This window comes from Sander lucioperca, chromosome 13 (assembly GCF_008315115.2).
Source record: "Sander lucioperca isolate FBNREF2018 chromosome 13, SLUC_FBN_1.2, whole genome shotgun sequence".
In the NCBI taxonomy this organism is placed as follows: Eukaryota; Metazoa; Chordata; class Actinopteri; order Perciformes; family Percidae; genus Sander; species Sander lucioperca.
The window spans coordinates 14585057-14601491 of NC_050185.1; the positions used below are offsets into that span (position 1 = coordinate 14585057).

Consider the following 16435-nt stretch of genomic DNA (forward strand, 5'->3'; position numbering starts at 1 on the left):
AGATCTGACCATAATTACACTTGTGCATTCCATAAACCTTCATTGCTATAGCCTATATTCTTTAAATTGCAATCCTGGCAGTGGTAAGCGATCATGGGAGTAAATAAAAAATATAACATAATTCAAAACGATGCGTGCATTGGCAATACACGGCTCAAGAAGCTGACAAAGATACGTAATTCCCTACACTTCAAATCTATATATTTCATAAAGATACCGATCAGGGAATGTTAACGGGGTTGTCGCTCTCTAAAGGTTTTAACTTTTATGAGCGCACCTCTCACTATCCGCGCACCGAGCTCCACCGGATCTTCTAAGAACGGTGACGCCGTTATCAACCGAGTGTTGATTGGTCAGTAGGCAGTGCTTTTGTACCGGTTGATCTCTAATCTCTGCTCCCGAGCAGGTTATGTGTTCGAGCATGAGTTACCACGGCGATTTAACCAGGTATCAAGTGACCCACCATCATGATACACAAAACCCTGGGTTGAACCTAAAGTTGCCTCGGTAACCCAAAATCTTTCTTCGTAGTACAGGCCTCTGGAGAGGTTAACTTCAAGGAGGGTTGGTTTCCAGCTAATTATCCAGCAGCTGGCCTTAAGGCACTGGCGATGCCATAGGTGTAACAATGAACAATGTCCATAGGCCTCAAACAAACACAAGCCCACTCTGGAGAGGACATGGCAGATGGTTTGGGCAAAGTGGTGTCTTTATTTTCTCGACTTGTTAAGTAAAATTATGTTCCAATAATTATATAAACATATAGTCTTGATTTTTTATTGTTAAGGAAACCAATCACCCTTTCATATTGAAGCCAGAGTCATATCAGAACAATGTCAAACCCACACCAACAATAAATTAATTAACCCAAGGTGAGGAGTGGGATGACTCATTTACCTGTATGGTAAACATGGATGTATCCTTAGTCACTGAGTGTACAGTGGTGTATAACTCTGAAAAACCCAAGCTTGGACATGACTAGTTGGTTGGAAGGTGTTTGATATGGTGTTCTGTGTGGTTTATAAGATGTAACTGGCTGTTTGCTGAGTATGTCTTGGATATGTGCCATGGTCATCCAGAGTGGGTCCCTTTAATGTATTATGTGTGGCACCAAAAAACCATAGAGGAGGAGTAGCCTGGCGAGAATGTTTCAGCACCTTGGAGTGAGAGACAAAACAGACTGGGTTTAATTGTTTTGGCACCATGGAGAGAGAGGGAGAGAGACAGAGAGGCACACTAAACACTAATAGTGTTAAGTAGACACTTTGTAATATTTTCAGGGAGGCTAGAGAGACTGGGTTTGAATGTTTCAGCACCTTGGAGAGAGACAATACAAGCACCCCAAAAACCTCAAACTGTACTGACTTAATTAACATCACTGGTGTTGCTAAATCACATGGAGAACCAGACATAAGTGTTGCTGTTTTTTGTACTATTTGTGTAATTGTTACTATTTGCTCTCCACCATAGCATCTTAGAGTATGGGTAAGTATGGGTATCTAATGCAAGTTTTAATGTCTGGCCCAAAAGATTTATGAGATCAGATTTCCGTCCATCCACACCTGGTCTAAAAGGAATTCAAATATAAGTCTCTTGTGTCTCATTTTACAAACAAAGTAAGCCGATTAAAACAAAATACCAAACGTTAAGCTGGTTGAACACCAATGTCCCTCTGTTGAGATAGTAACAGCCTACTGTAATGACAACATGCTGCACTGCACTGAGATATACCAGCTTAAATGGACAATGTTGAACTTTATTTTCTTCTTAGCCTTTATGTTAGTGTCTATCGCAGGAGACTGGGCTGTACTCCCAGCAGAAAGCCTTTGCTCCTGAGCAGAGAGAGAGGTGGACAGACGGATGGGTACAGTGGACAGAGAGAGGGACATAACCAGATTAATCATCTCATCATGTGTGATTAATTTGGAACTGAGCGTCATTGGCAGGGTAACACTATGAACCAGACGCCCCATTGACAGGTCAATATGTTTACACTGATGGATTTGCTCTCATACATGTGCACATGCAAACACACACACACACACACACACACACGAGAAGGGGAGAAGGCTTTCCCTTCAATTTGTCAATTAAAAAAAAACAACATCCAGGATAAACGAGGACTGCAGCTTCTATTTTTTTATGATGTAATGTCAAACTGCTGACTAAATAATAGCAATATAGTTTTGACTGTCAGAGTTTAAAGATATAATATGCAATGCTTTCCTCAAAAAAACTATGTATAGACTAATACAAAAGTATGTAGTTCCTCTTCAATCATCACTGATGACCCACTAGAAGTGTGTGGTGGTGTGTGTACTGTATCTGCAGAGACCCTGCCCTCTGCCTGTATTTGATCTTTTAGAATAGAATAGAATCCAGGGTGTGTGTATTGTATGGCTATCTTCTTTAAAGCTTTATTTTGATGTTACAAGCTATTCATAAGAGGTGACTTTTCACAGTTGAGCTAGCTCTTGAATTTGAGGCTTAATCGTTTCACTTTTTATTAGTTGAATATTATTATGATAATTAATTGTAAAAGTGTGCCCTCTCATTGAAACAATCGCATGTCATCACTTTTACAGCCCAGTCTCCTTGTGCAGGCATTTGACAGTGAGCTGGGTGGCCTCCGTGCCTCTGTCTGTTTCCAGAGGGATGTCTGGAGCTGTGGTGTCTTTTCGCCGAGACTTGGTTGGATCCTGGAGTGCTGGTGCCATTCAACCGGGTGACTTTCGGTCTTTTTCTGTGTGCCGATTTGACGGACACATTCTGCTTTGTGATGAATAATGGGCAAGTTGAAGGAGCTGATGGGATTACATTTCACTTGAATTGTACCTATGATTTCACAGGACAAATAAAAGATTATTGATTAATGGAGTCCAGTGATCTGTTGGATTCGATGTGTGAATATCACAGGTGGTTTTGAACCTTAACATGTCAGGATTTGTATTTTGAAAACATACTGTACTAAGTGTTACCGTCGCAACTAGGCCCATCTTAACAGGATTAAAAAATATATGTTTATATGTCTGGAGTATCATATTCTGGAGCTAAACTTGAATCCTTCAGACATCGAAATTCATACAGTACCTATATTGCAAACGTTTACTTGTATGAAGGACAGCACATCAGTAAAATGCCTTTCACAGTAGAGTGATGACCAGCTCAGTGTCTAATGGCCTCTCTCATATAGTACTTCAATAGGCCCATCCTTTCTCTGGCAGGAATCAAAATGCACAAGGGAGGAATACGGGGAGAAAACAATGGCGTGTCACCTCATGGCTGCAGAATAAAAAAGAGAGATGCTTTGTGTTGCGCTCTTTTTCAAACGCGCAGGTGTTCTGGCAAACAACTCAAAGTGGGTGTATGTGTGTTTGCGTATGCGTTCACCTTTACTGTCCTCTTCTGAACTGCCCTTGATAACTGAAACGTACTGCGTCATCAAAAAAGCGACACATCAAAACAGAGAGTGTTTGCAAAGTTGTGAGAAATGCTCTCTGGGGATTCAGTGACTTTTGTGTTGTTCAGGGTCCTGTGGAAAAAAGGCAGAGAGATGACAGGAGTGCTCCACTGTCAGTCACTAGGAGATAAAGGGAAGGCTTTATAACAGGAATGCACTTCGCTGTGGCTGTCCGTATGTTACAGCAGCCTGCACTCAAGTCATCTTTTGTAGATTCAGGATACAGTATATATTTCTATATGATTCAATTGTCTAGTGCAAGTCTGAACTTTAGAGAAGGTTGCTGAGTCACCTACTTAAAAAGTATAATAGATTTGTCCCCAACTTAAAATATGTCTACAGCAAGATGCAAATTTCCTCATAATGTGTTGTGTTTTGGGAAAATTGTACACTCACATTTTCTCAATCTCAACAGTTTAATATTATGTCACGCTGGATATTGCTTTAACCTGGTGTTATGTCAATTGCACAGGGCTTACTTTCAACCCATTAGTGTAGCCAATGCAAAGAATATTTTTAGCCACACTAGCAGCTTGGTATATGATATGGTATAAAGTCAACGTCATACTTATCACATAGTGTAAAGCTGACGTTTTTATATACCTGTCCTTCAAACCAAGCAGTTTATCTATTTTCCTTATTCCACAGGTTTGTTTCCATGATTTTATTTTTATATCCATTATTGATGGAGGAATAGAGCCCATGTTTTTCATTCATATACATATACACTTGTTTCTCGTGAAAGTGTCTCTTTTGTCAGGCCATTGCAACAGCCAATGTTAGTTTGGCATTGGAAGTTGGTGTACGCATATCTACATTCAACCATCAGGTAAGAAGTTGCAAACAAGTGCAGTTTGCATCAAACTCGAATGTCCAACACACACAATTAAGATTAGCAACATTGTTACAATTGCTTTGATTTAATTGGTAGGAGGAATAACTGGAGATAACAAAAATGTGATATTACCTTCTGATATACATCAATGCTACTCCTTTATTAACTTTCTTATACATCTGTGTTCCTACTAACACTCAAGTCGTGTGGGTATCTGAGCCTTTATAGCAACAAGATTGAAAAGCATAGTGTGCCAAATTGAGTTACTTTCTTTGACAAAGACCAAAGGAAGAGACAGGTTTCTTGATTGAAAACATGCTATTCTAACCTCCAGTGAGCCTCTAGGATCAGTGCAGGCTATACTTCTGGGCTCTATAGCAGAATATCTATCTTGTGTCTGACAAAATTGGTTGGCAGTAGTGGGTAGTTTTTGTTAAAATAATATGGTAATAATAGTGGCCTGCTGAAATTAGATGACACATTGATTGCTATCATTCAGAATTAACAAATGTGAGGAAATTGTGGGTTATTACTGAGCATAAAAGGCAGCACCAGTTAATTTATCAGCAGGAATCCCAATTCCTCAAAAAACCTCATCAGCAACAAAGTAGATGAAAACCTTCTATATTTGTGTGTGTGTGTGTGTGTGTCTGTCCGTCTACACATCTGTATATTTACTGGCTGAATGCCAGAATGTCATTGTATTCAGCTCCATTAGAACATGCAGATTTGTTTGGTCTTTTTCAAAAGGAATCCATCTATTAAATCATTCACTGGTATGCATGTTCATTGAGACAGCAATCATTTCAAGCTAAATTGATTTCAAGGAGATTTGAGGTACAAATCGGACAGAAATCCTTCTGAGACAAACCGCTAACCACAACCCCCGCTAAATTGAATACACTTTAAAATGACATAACCTCTAATTCTTTGTTACTGGCAGGTTACAATAACTAGGATAATATGAATACATACAGCAAAAGAGTTGATGTGACTGAGAGTTTTGTCTTATGAGGGTAGAAAGAAACGCCCATACCTTATATCTAATGTTATACCTTTAAGCTTAAAAAACCAGCCTTGCATCTCCTGTCATTATTTAGTTATTTTTAATACATACAAATTAATAATTAAATTAACAATAATAATTTTAAACATAACCATGCATAGGTGTGAAGCTAGTTACAAACTTGAGGTTAACACACACACACACACACACACACACACACACACACACACACAGACTCATCTCCTGCTGCTCAAACTATTTAATGAGTAAAAAATGAATTAAATTACTTTTAAGTACCTTTTCATGGGTTTAACGGTTGTTTATTATCATTACCCAACAAGCATGATGCATCACATCACAATATAATAATAATAAAAAAAGAAAGAATTCTGCTTAATTAGAGTCAAAAGAAATAGTCAAAAGTTTCTTGCTAGGAAAAATGCCAACTCAGGTTATTATTTCCTCCAGAAAATGGCCTTGTGACAAAGTCTAGTTCTACCTAAAGTAGTGCAGACACTGTGCACTTCATACTGCTAATATGCTATTTATAATCTCAAGGTTTGCAATGCTTCACTAAGGCATCAACGCATGTAGACACAAGCTTAACAATGATTACCGCCAAGCAGACAATGTAACATAACCACCGGAATTGTAGCCAAACATTACTGCGCAACTTAGGTTAGGGTTAGAACCACAGCAATCTGGATCAATCACTGTACTTCAGTTCTAAAAAAACATTCCTTCAGAACAGATACCAATGGTCAGGTTCAAGGGACTTCACTTGCTACATTTTATAAATGACATTATACAGAATTATACAGTAGTTCCTGCGCTGCATTGGTAATACTGATAATACTGCACATTTGACATTAAAGGTTCTGTAGGTAGGATTGTGAAGATCCAGGACTTAGCCAAATAATTTGAACATCGATAACTTCTCAGTCCCTCCCCCCTTTCTGCTAAAGCCCAAACGGTCTCCTAAGCCCCTCCCCCCACAATGGAGAATGAATGTGTGTGCATGAGCAGTGATTGACACGCAGTTAGACACCCCCCCGGCCCCGATTGGTGCATCTGAACAGGGAGCTGTGGATTTTTGCTAATCACACTACAGGCTGTAGGTGGTGCCAGAGGAACCGGATTTTCTTTTAAATTACCAGCTTCATATAGTTCTACTGGAACATAGGGTCAGTTTCAGCAAATATGACAGAAAGTTAGTTTTATAAGTCTTACCTACTGCACCTTTAAATGATGGAGATAAGCCAGGTAACCTCCAGCTGCCTGAGGCAACTGAAGTAAGGCATGGATATCCGACCCGAGCCCAACCGGTCCCGACGGGTCCCGACGGGTCCTGACGGGTCCCGATGGTACCAGACGGGCCGGGCGGGTTCGGACAGATATTTAGAAATGATGGTCGGGTTCGGGCCGGGCTCGGTCATATCAGCGCGATAAGGCATTTGTTGTAAAATGGTGCTGCGGCTCCTTTAAGAGAGCTCAGTGTGTGTGTAAAGTGGGCAGAAGAGAGATAGAGAAAAGAGGAAGCAGACGTGTAGATGCGACTGGAGCAGAGTTGGTGGAATAGGTTTAAGTTGTGTACACAGTGTGTGCGGTGTCCGAGATAAACCCCCAGACTGAAAACCAAGTTCATTCATCTGCTCACCAGAAACAGCATTTTAACCCCGACGTTATATAACGTCGGCCCTGGAGGTAACGAGTCTCCCCTGGTTTTCTGATCACGGTCGGAATCGAAAAAAGCAGGAAAGGTTAACACATTGAACATTTTAAATTAAACAGCTTATTAACGTGGGCTTGTTCCCCCGTGTGCGCTGATGTGCTCATCTGTTGACATTTCCGAATGCCTTCCAGTTGCTTAATAAAAGCGGACTTTCCACACAAACAAACGTACATGTGTCATTAGTATGAGAAAAAAAACAACGAGATTTTAACTGTGTCGGGCTCGGGTCGGACATAAATATCATAATGCCTGTCGGGCTCGGGCCGGGTTCGGACGGAAAAATTCGGCCCGATCCAGGCTCTAAACTGAAGCCCCCAAGCCTTATTTGACTTGAACCACCTAGTGCTTGTCGGCCCACCAGCAGAAACACAGTTTTAACTGTACAAAATGAATAATTTATGATACGTTTAACAAATTTGTATTTTAATTTAGGCTCTGTTTCCTTTCACCCGTTGTAAGTTACCTTGTAACAAGTGTTTTTTTGTTATCTAAGATATGTTATAGCCTGCACAATTACAGTATAATATCAGTAAGATGTCATTTATTGTTTCAAATCATCACAGTAATGCTGTATATATTATCCTTACATACATTCCCAGTTTTTGCTAAATGTGGCTAAATGTCTTTGAATTTTAAACAGTTTACTTTACGTCATCAGTGTTTACAATGTAGGCTATTTTTTAGACATTACAAATTATTTAAAATGACCTGTATAAAGAGCTCAATTTCACTTAACAAAATATATCTGAACAAAAAAATGCATAACTGACTTAAAATGACAACTTTTTTACTTGCGTATACCATTTTGTGTCTGTTTAACTGGTTGATAATTTATGCTTTATTAGTTTTGTGTTTGCATGCAAGGGACTTTTAAAATTGCTCCTTTTTTATTGTGTGTTTTATAGTTTATAAAGTTTTCACTATTTTCTGTTAGTATTAGGACCACAGTTAGTGGAGCTTTGAAGCAAAGCTTAAAAAACACTTTTTGTAGCGCTTGTAATTTCCATGACAATAGTGTGCCTCTAGTAAGGTTAGCCATTCTATTAAGTAAAGAGATCTAGAGTGCTTTAAGTTTGATGCTGAATTGGAACATATATTGCAGTATTTTAAAAGTCACTTACAGTACATACATTTTGCATCCCTGTGGATGCTGTCGATGAAAGAGTATGACTTAAGGTTCTTTAAAGCCAAAAAGCACTTCAGAGGCTTTTTGTGCACAGGAGTCATCAGTTCAGACTTTGGACAGAAAGTAGTTTGTACATTGGTTGACTCTTTCTTTTCCTCTCACAAACTGAGATCTGTCTCATTTAATATGATTGTTTAAATTAGATCTACAGCAACAAGTAACAATTAAGACCAGTAGAGCAAAATATTAGGAATGTTATGAAAAAATAAGGATGAATCAATACACAGACAGACAGCAATGCAATCAGTCATAATTTCATTCCATCAATACCAGGACACATATTGTCTTTAACTTTTTGCCATCTTGTTTTTATTGCAATAAGTGCCCTGGTATTTGAGAGGCTTGTCTGACATAGGGTATACAATTTTTATCGTGGCATATTTGCGGACCACATATTGAGGAGGACTTTGTTGTAATTTGCAGCCTACACCAATACGAACACTGCTGTGTTTATTACTAAAACATAAATTTCTGTAGAGAGCAGTAAACTGGTGCGATTGGCTGGTACCACCCCAATTAGCACTATAGTGCTATGTTGGGTATGCAATTCCTGATGAGGGGTACACTGAATATTCCAGTCTGCGGGCAGTTTTGATTAATTCATTAGCAGCTGTGTTCACTGGCAAATAAATCTCTATCCTTTATTTTGAAAACCAATGGATAGGACACACAGGCTTGGCAAATCTCCGGGCAAGTATTTTGCAGAGAGAGACGGCAAAATAATGTAAGTTGCAATAAAAGCCAGGATGAGAGACAACAAATCAGAAATATCAATTGGCTGGTTGTACATTGGTTTTACTTTCTGCACTTTTAATGTTTTAGAAGATGGTTATAAATGATTAAATATGACACACACACACACACACACACACACACACACACACACACACACACACACACACACACACCCTTCATTTTACTCAAGGCATGTCATTACAGTAATATCTTACTCAGCTTTCTCCATTATTTCCATTACAACACTACTCCTGTATATTTGTCTTTTCAGTGTTTATATAGTTCTGAAGGACAGCACAGTTTACCACCCAGGGAAATAAATAAGCCATTGGTTCAAGTGATGCTAAACTGGCCTTTCTGAATATAATGTGTTCCCAGAGATGTGTGTGTGTCCGTGTGGTCATATGGTGTGGGCTTGTATGTGTTTATGTGTATGTGTGTGCGACTGATCTGATGATTTGGAGGGCAACCCAAGCAGACAGGGATGGCATTTGTTGCATGAGAGGGGGGTTGTACTGCTTCTGTCAGCTACACTGTTTGTGGCGCACACAAACACTATAATACCACACACACACAAACACATGCGCACACACGGCATGCAAACGACATTGCCTGTGGCTTTTCAGATGCCCCCTGGGCTTTTCCTGTCCATCTGTGGTGACAGAATGACCACTCTGCCCCCTACAACTTTAGCAGAACCATGTAGCCACCACACACATACAGGAACACGGCACCAGAAGCTCTACAGAAACCCGACGCTTTCCTGCTGAAAAGCAGCATGAATCTTGTTTGCCTAATTGACAGCATTCCAGACAACCAAACAAACAAGCCTTGTTGCAGTGAACTCAGTGACACATTTAGCCTGCAAAACCTATGCCCTTCTGTGTAATTAATGTGGAAACACAAAAGGTGAACTTTTTCTGAAGGCTAGTGCTGACAACAAACTTTGATATGTTCATGTTTTCACTTTTCACCAGTGCTGCCTGCAACAGATGGACTCATGCAAATTGTGTTTGGGTTTAGTTGTTGATGACGAAGAAACAAAAGTGCAAAAAAAAAAGAATGCAATCTGTAAATTGTGGTATTTCAGGAGAGATGCTGTGGAAATGTTCAGATGAACACAATTTCACATATTTTTAAAGGGGGATGTGATTACTGTCAAGTTCAAACCAGAAATCATTTAGGGAATTTAAATAATCAACTTCTCAATTCACTAAGTATACTCATAAAAGCTACCTGGACTAAAACACACATGTCACATTGTAGTCACAAGGCAGAATCAAGGACAGCAAATATTGTTATACTGTGTGACTATGTTGAAATATTTTAGCTTTTTCCAAAAAAAAAAAAAAAATGGGTGTGAATCTCCTTAATACTTTGATAAACACGTAAATCACCTCCGTGATGCAAAGGTGTTGAACTTTCTTTTCTTTACCAAATATCCTTGACACACTGTTACTAACAAGCTGTAATTGGTTAATTGCTGTCTTGTTTGTGTGAATGACTAATAACAAATTAGAATGTCACCTTGTGTAAGCGGCGTGCTGCCTTAAAATATATTTTAGTGGGACTTTGAAGGCCCCGAGCAGCAGGTTAAATGGGCTTTGCCAAGTGACAAAGGCAGCATTAGCCAGTCCCTCCAGGATTTCGCTGCCTTTTTTTGAGATTGTTGCGGCCCAAAATGCCTGATTTTGCAGGAGCTTTTGTAAAAAATTGAAATAAAAGTTGCGATGTCTTTTGTATTTTTGTTTCAATCAAGTTGCGAGGGACAGCGAACATTTTCATTTGGTATAGTTCTTTAAAAATAAAAAGGAAACTTGTTTCGGGGAGAATAAAATTACTCTGGGCTGAGTTTTTCTAGTAACCTTACCAAAAAGGCTCAGGATGCTGCAAATATTGGTATAATATGAAAATGGCTGGTGGATTTAAGACAAAAAATAATAATTTATTGAATGAATCAAATTTGAACATATCTGTCAGTGGCTTGTTGATCTTTACATTGTCATGTTAATTTCCTAACCTGGCCTGGGACACACATTCATACGGTTTGAAAAAGTACTTATTGGACTTTAACTTATCATTGCACTTACAATAACGAGCGTAGCTGTCCTCAATTTAGGTCATCTCCGGTTTTTCCTGCATCTACCGTGTGTGCTTGTGTGTGTGTGCGCGTCAGTGACTTTAGAGTGAAAAAAAACGTTCCAGCGTACTTTGATGTTAAAATGTATACAGGTTGGCAGGACGGTCTTTCGCTGTGCGTTTTGTTGGTAAATGTGATATGTTCGAGTCACACACGTCTCGTCTTCATATCAGAAACAAGTAAATGAATTTGGCGACGTACGTGTGTTACGTCAACCCTTTCTCACTCCTGCTTGGTCAGTGGCTCTCAGAGTCACATACTGACGCAAGTCTTGCATGTGGGACTGCTGTGATTGGTTGAAGCCGCGGGAAACTCCGATTATTGGTGAAATTTGCGAAAAAGTTGCGGTGTTTGGTCCAAATTGCGAGTCGCACCAAATTCACGGTGATTGGTTGAATTTGCGTGAATTGTTGCGATCGCGACATCGCGAAATCCTGGAGGGACTGGTTAGCAGTTTCTTCACTCTCAGTTACTTAAAAGGCTAAAAGGCTTTTGTTTGAACTTCAAGGAAAAAGACTGCAGGCTACCATGTGCATGTGATAAAAAATGGGAAAACATGTTAATATAGCAATGTTTAAATACAACGTTGGCTAGCATTACTAAAAAATAACACATGGATAAACATATGGAAAACAGCGATGCAGAAAGGATATTTGCACCATTTTCATTTTAGTCGTTAGTCTCGCCACACAGCAGTGATTATCTGATCTTTGGACACAGATGTTCAGACAGAATCACCTGTTCAGTCCTTTATTGTTGTCCCTCGAGGTCTTACAGAGGGATCAATCTAAAATAGATTTACATTTAGGAAAGACAGCTTGGCAAAGGTGTACATGTGTTCTGAATTGACTGATCAAACTGAAATCTAAAAACATGATTTTGAAACATTGCAATATACATGAGAATGAATTATTTATGCTGCTGTACAGCTTCAATCAAGGAAATGAGATGAGCAAAGCCCTGATCATTACGGGGATGGCTTACATCAAAGCCTCATACATTTGTGTGTGTGTGTGTGTGTGTGTGTGTGTGTGTGTGTGTAGTATGTGTATTTCCGAGCGGAAGTGTGTGTATTTCTGTCAGAATTCTTCTCCATCTCAGTAAACCTCTTTGCAAATTTACACCCAGTTTTTGTACGTGATTGACCTAGAGATTACTGCAAAGAAAATTATATGCTAGAATTGTATGAAGCTAATGATAATAGGATGTGAAAGTATGTGTTATGTGTGTGTGTCCGTCCAGTGAAAGTGTTTGGCTTGTCCTGTAATATAAACACCTGCATTATCATGTGTGCCATCGCACCTCATGTGAGACTGCATGTTGTGATGACAGCTACTGTAATTGTACACTTTAACAGGAAACTATGTTGAAACCATTTGTTGTATATTATGGGGTTATTATTATGACATATTATTATTATGTCAAATCATATATCATATAGAAATATGCGATTTTCTGAATATCTTTCACACTTAATTTGGTCAGACATTTTGCAGATGCATGGTAGTAATTTACAAGAGAGGCGATAATAAATGTCAAAAGCCTGTAACCTGACCTGCTGAAGAGAAATCTGATCACGCACAACACACAATATGAATACACTTATACAAAATGTAGCTAACTCAGACTGTCAACGTCTCCAACAAGTCATCCACATTAAACAACAAAATACGTCATTTCTAATTGCCCTCCAGAATGACACATTTAGGAGCTTTCTGATCTGACACCCCTATCGGCAGTTTGATAGTATTTGTTTTGCTTTCCACAACTGTTACAAAATAAAAGCATTTTTTTTAACTGACACCGCCATGATTAGGGTTTGGTTAGAAAATAAACCAAGGTTGACTGTCAGTAGGAAACAGGAAGCGGAGCAGTGGTCTCCTGTGTCAATTTGTATCTGTTTTACCCCCAAGTCACTCACCCACCATTACCACGGATACTATAACAATAACCTCTTAACTGACCTCAGCCACTTCTTGCCACCCAAACATGACGGTGGCACTATGCGAAATGCTATAGGGCATCACTTGAGATCTGTCCCTGATCCACTGGTGCACAAACAGATAAATATATAGAGAGAGAGAGAGAGAGAGAGAGAGAGAGAGAGAGAGAGAGAGAGAGAGAGAGAGAGAGAGAGAAAGAGACTCACTGCCAAAAGGAGCCATGGCCTTGACTCTTCACAAGCAGCAGCAGCATTTTCAGAAGCATTTGGGGCTATTGGTAGATGAGGAGAGTGGACCTGTTATTGGGCACCAGAGTCAGCTGTTTCTACTTGAGAGCTGCTAAATCCATCCTTTCTGCCTCCCACTGCCCCTTTCACTTGAAATAAGGTCATGCTCCTTTTGAATCTCTTCCAGAGTTGGCGTTCACTGTTTGCACTGTACCTGCTCTAATTGGAAGCATGTGAGTGCATGAAAAACATTACCTCTGTTGCAATCACTCATGTTGTGCAATGTTAAACAGTATGTAGAGGGTTGAATTTTTATGTAGCGCCGTCTAACCCCTAAAATGCTGCTTTTATCTTAAACACGCACATGTACATTTCTAATTTTCTTTTATCAGGATTTTATGTTGATAAGGCGGATTACCTTTACTGCCCATATTATGACGACTATTATGATGAGTTGCACAACGGGCAGTGTGCAATTTTGTTGGCTAGTGGCAGTCTATGCATGCAACATAAGCAGCCATGCAGAGTGATGCAACAGTCTGTGTCTGTGCACTTTATGCATGTGTATGAATGTATGCACTATGTTGTGTTGATATTGTTTGTTTGTCCAAGAAAAAATTCCTTCGGGACAATAAAATCTATCTATCAAAAAAACATGTGAACCTTTGTTAAACAGTTGTGAAAAAAAGGTATGAGGACTAATCAAGCAAGAGCTGTTTATCACTACTTAGCTATTACTGTATTTACGGGCCTGATCCTCCATAATGAAGTGTGTAGGCAAACCAATTGAGGATTTTCTTGTTCTCCTCTTTTCTCCTCTTCACTACTTTCAATCTCGTTTCCCTTCTATTATGTCCGTATCCCGCTCCTCAACTGTGTGAAGAGTCACATTAAATATAAATAGAGAGAAAAGATGGGCAGGGACAGCTAACTGTTTATACAGCATATTGAATCTTAGATGTTTCTATTGAATTAATAGCATATGCTATATCGTTAAAGATTCATGATTGGGAAGATGCTGGTTTTAATTCTGTGAGAACTGACTGCCTGGGCTGCCAGAGGCACAGAATAAAATACAGTCACATGAAAAAGATAAAGAATTTCTGACCTTATTTAACTCTGAACAAGTGCTCTCAAGGGACAACTGGAATAAAAACCAGTGCAGTGCAGGGGATAATCAAAACCAATCCAATCAGTCAAATTAGAAGTCTACTCTAAAGCGCTACTTTAGCGCTAAGACAAGCACTATAACATGCATTAAAGATCAGCTTTTTACACCTTATAGATGTACATGCACATCATTCCTGTATGAGTACACACACAAACACACATTCACACTCATACCGACTCAGAGGTAAGGGAGACTTGTATTCTTTCGTCCATCCCTTTAGTAAAGGATTGCAGGCAGCAGTTCCTATTTATCAGACTGCCAGCCATCTGAAATCAAATTTCCCCTGAAGACACCATGAAATTACAGATATTTTCTCTCCCAGTCCACCTCCCTGCAAAAGCCCACAGGATAGATATCACAACTCTAAGCCTTTCAAGCTGCTATAAGCTGGCACGCTGATGACATTTTGACCGAGCCTGTGTTTCTCCCCAAAGCCTCGCTCACACTCACATTAACACACACGTACACTGTGTCCGGAGTTTCTCCCTTCTCTGTCCCCCTCAAGCCCCTCTCCTAGTGACAGGCTTAGCAGTGCAGTGATCCATGGTACTAGCCGCCTGCTTTTGCAGGCTAAGTGCTCTTTGCTGTGCCACTCCACTTTTCTCTGTTGTCTCAGACCTGTTTGATTGATAAATATTGCAGCCGGCAGGCAAGAGCCAGCTTCTGACCTTAAGATAATGGAAATAGTTTGGGAAGGATAGGACAAGAGGCTAACCACTAATATCTCCTGACCGCCATGTTCAGTATGGGCGAGACATGGTAGGTAAGATGGATGGAATTAGGGTAATTTACTGTTTAGCTGGGTCCATGCTGTATGCTTAAATGCCTTAAATGCCCACAGTAAAGTAATGGTGATGTACTGGTTTACCATGAAAATGTGATTGTGGTTATGTGTTTGTTTCCTTTAAAAAAAGACCCAGGTGGGTCCAAATGCACATGCATGTGATTGTGAATGCATTTTGGTTTTTGGACCTAACACTCTTAAGCAATCAGGAACAATTTACTAAAGTGGCTTTTAAGATCAACACAAATATACAACATATGACCGAGCCTATGACCCATTAACATTTACTGTATTTTGCATGCTCTCGAGTTGAAGAAGATTTTTTTTTATTGTTTTTCCTCCTTCCAGAGAGCCAATAGTCTCCATGATTCTTAAATCTGACATGATGGTCACACTGTGAAGAAAGTAATGGAAACCAATAGCCCCTCAATAAAAACTCTTTTTCAAAAAACTAAAACACTAGGACATGCAGTGATGTGCAGCAATTCTATAGTAGAATATTATAGTCATCAATCAGTCATGCACCTGGTTGTACTGTAAGACAGAGTCTACAGCCACGCTAAGGGCTCTGTGACGTTGTATGAAGGCAAAGCGGAGGTTTGAGCTAAATACTAACATTAACATGCTAACAAGCTCACAATGACAATGCTAACATGCTGCTAAGTAGAGTTTAGATTCTCTGCCCGAGCCGGAGTCCGAACTTGTCCTGACCTGATCCACGGGCTGGGCCGGGTCGGGCCAATTTTTCCCGCCACTATCCTCGGGCCGGGCCGGGCCCTTGATCAAGCATTTGTGTTTTTTTAATCATTACTTTATTAGCCTAATTGGGTGGGGAGAAAGCTATGCCTCTCCAGCTTCTCCCGTAGCTCTGGGTATATGTCCTGCACTGACTTGAGTGTGAGGTAAACTGTGCTAAATCTTCTTTGTCTTCGATAATTGCGCAACCAGGCCAGATTGTTTCAGATATCTCATGAGTCCATTAGCAGCAGATATGGTCTCTCCTATATCCGGTGCATTGTTGGCCAGTGCGTCGGCATGCAGACCGTGGCGAAGGACCGTATTAATTAGGTGATTGAGACAAGAAAGTCTCCTATATGGTTTCAGGGCTTTGATTATGTTGCACACAACACAACACACAACTGCCTTCTTACCAAGGTTTACTTTAAACCGACTGATACACATGCACTCCTCCACAAAAATAGTTACCACCCAAAAC

General features: G+C 39.8%; 1 long non-coding RNA gene across 1 annotated transcript; it reads left to right on the plus strand.

Moving 5' to 3' along the window:
- The first annotated feature begins 359 nt into the window (after positions 1–359).
- LOC118496604 lies at positions 360–2340 on the plus strand. Its single transcript, XR_004899207.1, has 3 exons — positions 360–371; positions 1681–1683; positions 2198–2340. It is a non-coding gene; the product is annotated as an uncharacterized LOC118496604 (long non-coding RNA).
- Positions 2341–16435: the final 14095 nt, after the last annotated feature.